Genomic DNA, 10,543 nt, shown 5'->3' on the forward strand with positions numbered 1-10,543 from the left:
ACTACAGGCACCACTGAGGCTAGTAGAACACAGAAAACAGAGATCAAACCTGAACACAAGCTTCCCCTCCTCTCCCATGTAGCCCCACTCTAATAACGTGTTTCTCTACTCATGACGTCCTCTCAGTATTAACGGTCAATAGTTTCTCCTAGCTCCTGAATATTCAAGCCTCTCCTCAAAAAAACAAGCAAGGAATGTTACTAACATTTTTTAGAAGTGGCCGTACTGCCTCAGTTTCCCCAACAAGGTCAGGAGAACAAAGAGAAAAATGAGTCAGAGATTAAAGTAAGCATGAGGTTTACTGGTCCCTCTGTTCAGAAGTTCCCTCTGAGGTCAGATCCATGACATGCCAGGGAATAGCTGGCGTTCAAACATACCTTCATGTACATCACCAGCATGTCCTGAGTTATTATTTCTAATCCTATAGGTCTCTGGATGTCATTAAGGAGCTTTCTGGACCAGAAATTCCCATTGTACATTTTATAGCTCTCTACTGCCAGGAAATTTGCAGCTGTCCATGGGCCAACTCCATTGGACTTGAAGGAAGCTGATATCCAAAGCCCCCTTTCATGGGCAAATAATGCCTACATCCATATATTCGCCAAACAAACATTTTCTCAGTGCCAGGTAATGTGGTTGGCACTGGGGATAAGGAGATAACCAAGACATACAGCAGCCTTCTAGGGCCTCAACTCACTCTTATAGAAAAGGCATGGGTGGGACTTAATGCTATCAGGCAGGGCACTACCAACTTGTTGGCCAGGAAACCATTCACCAGGCCAAGGCAATCTGTTCTTCCAACAATTCACAGAACTCTGCCAACATCCCTCACCAAAATCTCAACAGGAAACACTATAGCCAAGCGGCGATGTGATTCCTCTGGAGTAGGGCAATATTTAAACACCTCTGTATTAGCAAGGAGTTCTTTGTGAATCCTACAACTGGCTTTATGATGGTGGGTTTCCATTCTCCAGACTATCAAGTAATTGTACCTTCATGCCAGGCCCTTTCTTCTAAGGCAAAGTCAAGCCGTTGGAGTCTGCTCCAGTTTAAACAAAAGTGCAGAGATTTGGCATTGTCAGACCAGGAATACTGCTGTGTCTCAAACTCTGGCTCCCCAGAAGAAGGAATTAAAATTTATAACTACCTGTTCACCTTCCCAAATTTTCAGTCAATAATTAATCTGTAGTTCCAAACAATGTAGGTCACAGAAAATGTAATTTTGCACTATTCAAATCACCAAAATTGGAAATTGAAATTGTTTAAATCCCTCATTCTCTATGAAGGAGAATTTTTTAAAGTTGTTTTTATTTCCAGATGTGTCATTAAAGAAATTACTGAGTAGCTTTTCTAAGTTAGGCTTATCAATTACTCAATTCTACAAGTGTTTATTGAGGGCCACACTGTGTGATGCAATGTGCTAGGCTCACATTGGGCAATAAAACCAGATGGCTCAGATGAAGCCAGACAAGGGAAGGCCTCGTAAGCCAGGATACATGATTTGTACTGGATTCTCTAGGAGGTGAAGAGCTAATGAGGCTTTCTGAGCAAGCAAGAGCCTTGATAAAGATGAATTTTAGAAAGAGCAAAACATAGAAGGGGGTACGGGGTGAACTAAAGTGGAGTCTGGGCAAGGAGTCCAGATTGTGACCTGTTTCCAGCAGACAAAGATGGTGGCATGAAAGAGGGACAGGAAGGAAAGGTAAAATAAAAGAAGGAATTCGGGGCTTCCCTGGTGGCGCAGTGGTTGAGAATCCGCCTGCCAATGCAGGGGACACGGGTTCGAGCCCTGGTCCAGGAAGATCCCACATGCCGCGGAGCAACTGGGCCCGTGAGCCACAACTACTGAGCCTGCGTGTCTGGAGCCTGTGCTCCGCAACAAGAGAGGCCGCGATAGTGAGAGGCCCGCGCACCGCGATGAAGAGTGACCCCCACTTGCCGCAACTAGAGAAAGCCCTCACACAGAAACGAAGACCCAACACAGCCATAAATAAATAAAAATATATAAATTTAAAAAATAATCTGTTAAAAAAAAAAAGAAGGAATTCAAAGGAAAAAATTCAATGTATTTAGATTCTGATTTTTTTCCTAAAACTTTCTTACCTACACTATCACTTCTTAGCTGAGCCACTTTAAGGAAGTTAATTAGCTTCTCTAGCCTTCAGTTTCTTTATCTGTAAAATGGGGATGCTAATGGTACCTACTACATAGGTACTATTTTTATTTTTATGGTTTTAAATGAGGTAATATATGGATAGAGAGTGAGGGAAAAGCAGAATGACTGCCACCTAGCAGGTGCTTGGTAAAGTACAGTCAATATAATTTGTAGTCAAAATACAAATGAGATAGACCTAACTTTTTCATTTTGGATAATATGTAGCCTTTAGTATTCACCACATTTTTCAAAGTTCCAGATGCATTTAAACAAATATATTTCTATACATAGAACATCTCTGGAAGGTGCACAAGAAATGGTAACAGTTATTATCTGGTGGGGTGGGGGTGGAGGGAGCGGGGGAGAGAGAATGGAAACAAGGATGGGAAGGAAAGAGTGCTTTTACTCTTTTACTCTACATTCTTTAGCACTGATGGAATATTTTTTACTATGTGCATGTATTATTCAAGAAAATATTTACAAAGAGCAATCTGTGACCACACAAGAGAAGAATATATTAACTTTGTTTACATAGATGTTTACATAGGATGAGAATAATAACCATAAAAATAACATGTACCGAGCACTTATCATGGGCTTGGCACTGTTTCAAGCTCTTTGGCGTGAACTCACTTGATCAATTCCCACAATATCATATGAGGTTAATAGGATTGCTGTCCTCAAATACAGATGGTGTATTATTAATATCCCCAAGTTACAGATAAGGCACAAGTTTTAATAACTTGCCAAAAATTACCCTGCTAATTAGTAGCAGAACCTTGCTGGAACCCAAGCAGTCTGGCTTCACAAATATACAGATTTACATATACATCATCTGAAAAACCTATTTTTAATTATCTGTATGGACTAAGGAGACATGATGACCAAATGTAGTGTGGGATCTTGGATTAGATCTCAGAGCAGAAACGGAACAGTCATGGAAAACTGAGGAGATCCAAATAAAGTCTATAATTAGTTATAAGTATTGTACCCATGCTAATTTCTTAGTTTTGACAAATGTAGCATGGTTATGTAAGATGCTCACATTAGGAGAAACTGGTGAAGGGGAACACTCTGCACTATCTTTACAACTTTTCTCAAAATAAATTTTAAAAAAACAGTCTCTGAATGATATCAGCTGCCAAGCGTGAGTGCAATTTCAGTAAGATGCTTCTTCAAGGGGAAGTGCTCACGTGTTTTCAAATTCTGGTCTGTCAGCCCAACTCCATGGCCCAGTGGCTGGCCACATCTGAACAACTTATTGATAGCCCTGGTATTTTAGAGAAATGTACAGATTGAAACAATTTTGCAGGAGAAGGAATAAACATCTAATTCATCTTTTTAAAAATAATAATAAATATTTCTGGTGCTAGAATATGCTGGAACTATTGATCCTCCTTGGATCCAATGTAAATGTCAGGATCCAAGAGAAAGTAAACAGTATGTATTTTCCTCATTCTTCCAAGATGTTGCAATTCCTTTTTAGATGTGTCTACTGTGCCCCCGCCAACTGAATTATTGAATACATAAGGATGAAGCTAAGCCAGAGCCACTGATCAGTGAAATTGGGTGCAACTGGGTGGAAGAGCTGCACTGCTGAGAACTCCAGCAAATGGCAACATCGCTCAAAGTGTGGAGGATTCTCCACAGTGTGAAAACACTACATTACTTGGATGCCTGGATGCATAAGGCTCAGGGGAAAGGTTATTTTAGGAGCCTCATGAAACTTCATTATGCTGGGTCCATTGCTCTTCAAAGAAATGTGCGGAGAGTTTGGAAGAGTGCCCTAACTCTGGAACTGAACTTTTTTTTTTTTTAACATCTTTATTGGAGTATAATTGCTTTACAATGGTGTGTTAGTTTCTGCTTTATAACAAAGTGAATCAGCTATACATATACATATATCCCCATATCTCCCCCCTCTTGCATCTCCCTCCCACCCTCCCTATCCCACCCCTCTAGGTGGTCACAAAGCACCGAGCTGATCTCCCTGTGCTATGCGGCTGCTTCCCGCTAGCTATCTATTTTACATTTGGTAGTGTATATATGTCCATGCCACTCTCTCACTTCGTCCCAGCTTACCCTTCCTCCTCCCCGTCCATTCTCTACATCTGCATCTTTATTCCTGTCCTGCCCCTAAGTTCTTCAGAACCATTTGGAATTGAACTTTGTTTGCCAAGATGTTGTTCTATCAAAACTCACTTGCTAGAAAATAAAACCTTGAAATATTTTTTAACTTGCCTTTAGAGAACCATCAAATTTCACAGTCTTATATTTAACCAACATCATAAGCAGACACTCAAGGCTAAGCAAATGTCGCAAATGTGTGCATAACCCTAAAGGGGCAAATTACTCTATAACATTCAACTGGGGCTGATGAAGCATTGAATGCCTAGGATTTATGCTCAGCTTTGTATAGCCTGAGGTGCACGTTAGAGATCATAAGCCCCAAGGAAAAAAATACTGATCCACTTACTAATCATTTTGCTTTTTAAATCGAGACAGCTAAAGGCATATGTTACAGGTAGATAGATATCTGTGAGAACTTCTATAGCAAAGAACAAGTTTTTATTTTTATGGGAAATCACAGGCCACTTGCTTGTAACCTGCTAGGTCAGTTATGAAAAGGTCTTCAATCAGGTTCCCTCGAAGCAGACCCTGCATTGAGAAGAAGTCAAGAGGAAAAGATTCATTTAGGAAGTGCTTCCAACAGTGACCAATAAGGGAATGAGAGAAGCAGGACAGGAAAGCAGAAGCCAAGCAAGGAAGGGATCTCAGACAAAGTCCCCCAGAAGGTAACTTCAGCCTGATGCTGTGCGGAACTCAGAACTATAAGCTATGCCCCAGAATTTGTCCTAATTCGAGGCAAGGTTGCTGGGCTTTGGGACTGACTGGGCACCAGTCAGTTGTTGGCTAAAGGTCACCACGTGTGCGTGTAAATTCCCAGGCATTTCTGCAAGCACAGGCACAGCAGCTCCAGTACCCAAAGGCAGGTCTCCAAAGAGAATCACAGGTGTGGGCAAGAGAAGCAAAAGCACACAGAAGCCAGGGAAGGGATGCACAAAGGATAAGAGGATACGAGAGGTTCTGGGCAGAGCTGGCAGAGCACCACCAGGTCTGTTGCCATTACAGAGTTTGGTATTCCAATGCCACCTGTTAACAAAAATTTACTGAAAACCATAACTCCGTAAAGCAAGTCTCTCACTAGGCACCTGAGTGTAGCTTGAACTCCAAAGTTTCTTACCAGAACATAATGACCATTGTGTTGTTTTTCATTGTTTTCAGTTGTTGCCACTTTCATTTTTAATTATAAATTACTGTTAACAATACTATATTATATACTTGAAATTTGCTAAGAGAGTAGATATTAAATGTTTTCACTACCAAAAAAAAAAGGTAAATAACTCTGTGAGGTGTTAATTAATCTTATTGTGCTAATTATTTCACAATATATATGTATATCAAATCATTGCATTGTATACCTTAAGTTTATACAATGTTATTTTTCAAATACAATCAGTAAAGCTGGAAAAAAATTTATTAAATAAATTATAAATTACTATTAGTTTTGTATCATCATTATCAATTTAGTTGTAGTGAGTTGTTTGGTTAACCCTATGGTATATAGTAAAGTGTATTTGCATCAAGAGTACTTTTGCCCTATAATTTTCCAATATCTAGACTTCTATGAATTATGTATGTATCGGAAAGAAGTGCATGAATTATCACATGCCTGTTGCTAAAGCACACATATGTATGTATAATCTCCCAAAATATATTTGTTCAGTGGCGTACCATATCATCTTTTTCAAAAAATGGGGCTGGGTGAGGTTGGGGGAGCCCAGGGTCTCTTGCTCCTTGAATATTTGACGTCCATTCTTGAAAGAGACAATCTGGAACCCCTGGGCATAAACCTACCAGTTTATACCATCACTCTCTGTATGAGGGGAAAGGCCATCCACTCTGTCAAGAAAGCCATGCTTGGGACTTCCCTGGTGGCACAGTGGTTAAGACTCCGTGCTCCCAATGCAGGGGGCCCAGGTTCAATCCCTAGTCAGGGAACTAGATCCCACATGCATGCTGCAACGAAGAGCTCGTATGCCACAACTAAGGAGCCCGCGTGCTGCAACTAAGGAGCTGGCGAGCCGCAACTAAGGAGCCCACGAGCCGCAACTAAAAAGTCTACCTGCTGCAACTAAGACCCGGCACAACCAAATAAATAAATAAGTTTTTTTTTTTAAAAGCCATGCTTTTGAAAGGAAAGGACTGAATTTTGATAGACTACTAAAGGACACCCATTCCCCAAAGAAGAATCATAGATAGTTCTGGTTTCCTCTATAAACTTTTGCCTGCTCAAACTAAATAAAAAATATACCTCTGAAAAATTCCTGAACTAACAGAAAACATCATCCCCCACTCCAACAAAAACATTTGAAGCTACTATTTCCTATACCAACAATTTATAAAATCTTAAAATGGAAGGAATTTTAGGCATTATCTGTTATGACATCTCTTCATTTAGCAGTAGGAAAACTGAGGCTCTGGACAGTTGTGACCTGTCTTGAATATGGTTCTATGTATTTCCAAGCCAGTGATTCCTACAATAACTACAACCAAAATTAAGCAAGTAATTGCACCTTGCCCAATTCACAATTAATAATCAAAAAGAAACAGATAACATTTAGCAAGTCAACTGAAATATCTTGGCTGTATCTCCACAAAATAAATTTATTACATGAGAGCTGGGGTTAAAGAACTCTACGCACAAGTCCTTAGCATTGTAACTCAACTAAGTGCTTACCAAATAGGAAGTTTTCCAGTGTAATTTTCCACTTGCATTCTCACCATTAGGCTAAATTTACCAACTGCACCTGCTGTGCCATGCCCTGCTGGCACTTCTTTTAAATTGGAATTACTCCTCATCACTTAGTACCCAGGATTTTTTTTAATGGAACAGGAAGCGAAAAGTACAACACAATAAACCCAGAAATTCAATTTTTAAAATCACGTGTTTTGGGTTTTTTTTTTTCAATATCTCTCCCTGAGGAAATATAAGTTAGAATTTATAAGTTTCTGGTGTGTTCCAGGCCGTGGCAATGTATTCAAACAACTTTTGTCCATCTGCTACCAACACAGGGCCTCTTGATCACCAGGTCAACCCTGGAGCCCCAAGTTTACTAATGACAGTGCCAGTCTTTAAGTTTATCCCATTCTGATATACACGCTACTATATATAAAATAAATAACTGATAAGAACCTACTGTATAGCACAGGGAACTCTACTCAATACTCTGTAATGACCTATATGGGAAAAGAATCTAAAAAAGAGTAGGTGTATGCATATGTGCAACTGATTCACTTTGCTGTACAGCAGAAACTAACACAACATTGTAAATCAAACTACACTCAAATAAAAATTTTTTAAAAATAAAAAGTCAGTTTTCAATCTCAAGCCTGTACTCCTGAAGACCCTAGGTTTGCCCACCTCATTGCATTATGGAGTCTTGGAAATGCCCAATTAAATGACCAGAACCAACATGAGATGCTGATGTCTTGTGGTCAGGCATTTCTTTGTTCAAATCCCAAATCTGCCAATGACTTTCCATGTAACTCCTCTCATCATCAGTTTCTTCATATGTAAAATGGGAGTAAAATTAGCTATTTCACAAGATTATGGTGAAGATTTGAAATAATGATGGAAGTTGCCTTATAAATGTCCAGTATGTAGTAGACACTGAGTAGATGGAGGCTAACAGCAGTGATTTAAATGGTGGTGAGCTAGAGAAAGGGAGAGTGGTCAAGGGCTATTGGGATGCCTCCCTCCACGTATTTTGGGTACCTTTGACTGGAAGCAACCATGGTGGAGATGCTAGTAGTTCCTAGCACATCCATCCACCACTTTGCTTTGACTTATTTGTTGTATCTTGATAGACTTTGCCCACCAATGACCGTGCTCTGTGCTCAGAAATATCACCCACTTCAATCCCACAAATGGGTTCTGTTTGGCCCAAGTGAAACAAAGCCAAAGACTGTAAGATCCTGCTATAAATCAATGACCACAACCTGGACCATCTCAATACCCACATTTTTATCTTCAGCACTTAGCAAATTACCCCTGTAATAAGTGCTCGGAAATATTTCTTAGTGAATGACAGAGGAGCCCTGCACTACACTGTGGGGGACGGGGGGGGGGGGGGGGGCGGGTGCGTGGAGAAAAGCCCTACAGAGGGATCCTGGGCTTTGGAATCAAACAGAGTTTTATCCAGACCTGATTCTACAACTTAGCAACTCTCAACTTAGTTCAGCATTGCTGGCTTGTTTTATGTATACCATACTGGCCTGTTATTTAACCAAGTTATTTAGGTAGCAGTACTTCTTTAATACCTAGTTACTTATCCTCTCTTACCCTCTATGTCCTCATCTATAAAATGGAGATATCTGCACCACCCCCCCCCCGAGGCTTGTTGTTAGGGTTAAATGGGATTATGTATATGCATAATCAATATGGTATTGCCCTTATATTGATAAATAACTATAATTTTATTGTCTTTATTCACTGTTACAACTCTATCTTTTCTCATATTTTGGAATACTCATTTTTCTCTTGTTTCTAAATTATTTTCATTAAAAGGGTGAGTACACCACCTCTCATACCTCTGAGGCAGAACCTCTGCTGTTGCCGCTCTCTTGGGCAGTCTCAGCAACATAGACTCCTCATAGGGCCAGAAATCAGGGATGCTGATGTTACAAGCATTTGCCTATGATATGCCACAGCCAGAAAATGATGCCAACCCATTTCTTGGGTCACCTATAGGTCAGTATTCCACTAATTCCATCCAACATGCACCATTAAGTCCATTTAACTGACAACTTCAGCATAGACTTAAGTGTATATTTGCACTGATATACCTCAGAGATTTACTAAGGCTGTCCATTTTCCTCAGCATATATATAGAGAGATGGCATATGCCAATGTAACCTCCATATTCATTTCACATTAAGTACTAAAGATGAGTATTTTCTTAAGTGTTTTTCCAGGCTCAAGATGGCCCCTTAAAAATGATTGACTTTCAGCTATGTCAAGACTGGGAATGAATTGGTTATGCTGAATTCACACTTGTCAACTGACAGTATTAATTGAATTGGGTATGGTGAATTCACACTTGTTAACTGACAATATTAATAATGGACATTTATGTTCTATGCTTTACTTACATTTATATTTATACTTTAAATCCTCACAACAATCCTAGGTAGTAGACACTACTATCATCTCCATTTACTGACAAGAGAACTGAAACAAAGACAGGTTAAGCAACTCACCCAAGGTCACACAGCTGGGATTTGAACCTTGTCCTCTGTGACATCATACTGCCTCTGAAAGATCACAGGAAAAAAACATGAAAAATCAGCTAAAGTGTATGACGATGCCATTGACTCCTCCTGGTAATTGTCATGGACTATTTACTGAGCACATCCACTCTGCCAGGTGCTGGTTGTTTACCATTATTTCTGGTTAATTTTGCATTAAATCCTGGCCCTGATCATTGAGTAGACTGAGTACTGTGCAGAACTACACAATGCAACACCTGTGTCAGTGCATCCTTCCATGAGATCCCTCTGCTGGTAGTTTCATGGAATTTTGCTTTTGCTAAACTATGCTGAACACTATCACATCCCCACCCCTGGCCCCCACCAACCTGCCCAGAATTCCTGAGAGTATATAAGCTCTGGGTCAGACATGCCTGTCCAAATCTCTGATTTCTTACAAAATTATTGGAACAGTGTTGGGAAAAATTTTAATTAACAGAAAATTATAATACATAGTAATTCATTATAGCCAGTCTATAATGGGAACATTATGATGAGGCTTGGAGAATCATTCCTTCCTAACTAAAGATTACTTCTTTAATGTGAATAGAAAATTAGATCCACAGAATTCAGTGTCTCTCTCCCCTGAACACTGAATTAAACACCTTCTGAATTACACCACCTTCTGTATCTTTGAAAACATCTCCATTCTGTGAAGGCCTTTACTGGCCTCACAATGTCTTAAGGTAGGGGAGTCTTCTCAGTTGTGTTGCATCCTCTCTGACATAGCCACATGGAAATTTCCATTCATTCGTTCAGTCAGCAATTACTGAGAACCTGCCAGGACCTGCGCTAGTGCTGGTGGTGGTCTCTGCCCTTGAGGAGCTTACAGTCTATTGGATGATAAAGACTTTAAACATTATGAAGAAGTATAAAATGTGGTCACTGCTTTCAGTAATTCGAGGAGCCACAGCAAATCCTATCCTTGTTGTTACTGTCACTTTTCTTGACTTCAGGGATTATTTTAAGCTCCTCTATCCTCCCCCTATGTCTCATATTTTCTTTTTCTAGAACTAC

The sequence above is a fragment of the Balaenoptera acutorostrata genome, chromosome 16, assembly GCF_949987535.1.
Source record: "Balaenoptera acutorostrata chromosome 16, mBalAcu1.1, whole genome shotgun sequence".
In the NCBI taxonomy this organism is placed as follows: Eukaryota; Metazoa; Chordata; class Mammalia; order Artiodactyla; family Balaenopteridae; genus Balaenoptera; species Balaenoptera acutorostrata.